A 2,500-nucleotide genomic window follows, 5' to 3' on the forward strand; every position below is an offset into this window, starting at 1 on the left:
CGCAAAATACACAAAAACAATAGAAGGGGGAATCTCAGAATCCAGAAGAGAAGAGAAGGAAAAATTTTTTAAAAGTAACATTTTTTTTCCTTCTTCATATGTCAACGAAAAACATAGGTTTGGGGGGGATTTTTTACAAAAGGTGAGGGGAAAACGGGAAAAAGTGGGGGAGAGTAAAGAAAAAGAGAGAAAAAGAGAAAAGAGAGAAGAGGAGAAAAGAGAGAGAGAGAGAGAAAAGGAGAAGAGAGAGGGGAGAGAGAGAAAAGAGGGAGAGAGACGAGAGAGAGAGAGAGAAAAAGAAGAGAAGAGAAAAGAAAGAGAGAGTTTTGGGGTGCGTGGGGTTGGGGTTACCTAAGGGGTTTTGGGTGTACTTTGGGGGGTTTTGGGCCCCCCGGGGGTTCTACCCCCCCCCAAACTTTTGGGGGGGGGGAAAAAAACAAAATTTTTTAAATCCCCTTCTCCATCCCCCCCCCCCCCCAAAAAACCCCTTTAATCCCAAATTTCGCCCCCTCCCCTCCCCCTTTCCCTCTACCTCTCAACTCCCTCTTTAGTCCCCGCTTTCTCTCCCCTTTCCTCCTTTCGTTTTTTCCCCACCCTTCTTTCTCCCCCCCTTCTTTTTTTAAAAGGGGGTTCTTTTTTGGCCCCCCTTACCTTTTTTATCCGGCCCCTTTCCCCTTTCCCCTTTAAAAACCCCCCCCCTTCCCTCCCCCCCCTATCTTTCCCTTCCCGTCCCCGGGTTCCTGGCCCCCCCACCCTCACCCCCCCTACTCCTCTCCCCTCTCTCCCCCTCCCCTCCCCTTCCCCCTTCCCCCTTTATTTCTCCCTTAACCCCCCCTTTCCCACAACCCCCTCCCCCTCCCCTCTCCCCCTCCCTCCCCTCTCCTTTTCCTTTCTCCCAAAACCCCCCCCTCTCCCCACCCCCCCCTTTCCCCCTTCTCCCCCCTCCCCCCACCCCCCCCCTTTTCCCCTCTCCCCTCCCCTCCCCTTTTTCCCCTCCCCCCCCCCCCCCTTTCCCTTCCCCCTCCCCCTTTCCTCCCCCCCTTTTCCCCCCTTTTCCCCCCCCTTCCCCTCACACATAATCTTCAGAGTCTCTTGCTCTCTTTCAGTTCAAAAGGGACAGAAGTCACGGATCCCCAGCAAACAGCATTCGTATCTGCCTTGATTATGCACTTCCTTTTGTGGGCGAAGGAGGAGGAGGAGGAGGAGGATGAGGAGGAAGAAAAAGGAGGAAAAAAAAAAAGGAGGGGGATGAAGGGAAAAAGGGAGGAAAAGGAGGAGGAGGAGGAGGAGGATAAAGGAGGGGGGAGGAAAGAGGAGGGGGAGGAAGGAGGGAGGAGGAGGAAGGAGGAGGGGAAAAGAAAAGGGAGGAAGAGGAAGAAGATGGGGGGGGGGAGGAGGGGGGGGGAGGAGGAGGAGGGAGAGGAAGAGAAAGGAGGAAGAGGAGGAGGAGGAAGAAGGAGGAGGAAGAAGATGGAGAAAGAGTGGGGAGAAAGAGGAGGAGGAGGGAGAGCAAGAGGAGTGGGGGGGGAGGAGGAAGATTTGGAGGAGAATTAAGACGAGGGTTAGGAGGAGGATATATGAATATATAAACAAAAACACACACAACAGAAAAAGAGAGGAAAAAAAGTTTGAGGAGTTTAAAGGGCGGGAGGGAAGGGGGAGGGGGGAAGGGAGAGGGGGGGCGGGGGGGGGAAGGTGAAGGGGGGAGGAGGAGGAGGAGGAGGAGGAGGAGGAGGAGGAGGAGGGGGAGGAGGAGGAGGAGGGGGAGGAGGAAAGGGGGAGGAGGAGGGGAGGAGGAGGAGAAGGAGAAGGGAGGAGGAGGAGGGGGGAGGAGAAGGAGGAGGAGGAGGAGGAGGAGAAAGGGAAAGGGGGAGGGGGAGGGGGAGGGAGGGAAAGGCCAAAAATCTGAAAAGATTAGGCTTTCAAAAACTTCCTGGCGAAAAAAAGTTTCTCGAATCTTTTTTCTTTTGTCGGGGAAGTTTGGGGGATCAACCTTTAGGAGGGGGGGAGGAGGAGGAGGAAAAAGGAGGAGGAGGAGGGGGAGGGGGGGGAGGAGGAGGAAGAGGAGGAGGAAGAGGAGGGGAAAAGGAGGGGAGGAGGAGAAAGAGGAGGAGGAGGGGGGAGGAGGAAGAGGAGGAGGAGGAGGAGGAGGGGGGGGGGAGGAGAAAGAGGAGGAGGAGGAGGAGGAGAAAGGGAGGAGGAGGGGGGGGGGGGGGAGGAGGAGGAGAAAGAGGAGGGGAGGAGGAGAAAGGGGGAGGAGGAGGAGGAGGGGAGGGGGAGGGGGAGGAGAAAGAGGAGGAGGGGAGGGGGAGGGGGAGGAGGAGAAAGAGGAGGGGGAGGAGGAGGGGGAGGAAGAAAAAAAAAAGAAGAGCAGAAAGGGGCAGAGGAAGAAGAAGTGAAGGAGGAGGAGGAGGAGGAGGAGAAGCAAGAGAAATAAGAGGAGAAAGAGAAGAAAGATTTTTGCCCCATTCCTCCTCCATTGTTTGGTATAGTGTTCGCC

The sequence above is a fragment of the Penaeus monodon genome, chromosome 11, assembly GCF_015228065.2.
Source record: "Penaeus monodon isolate SGIC_2016 chromosome 11, NSTDA_Pmon_1, whole genome shotgun sequence".
In the NCBI taxonomy this organism is placed as follows: Eukaryota; Metazoa; Arthropoda; class Malacostraca; order Decapoda; family Penaeidae; genus Penaeus; species Penaeus monodon.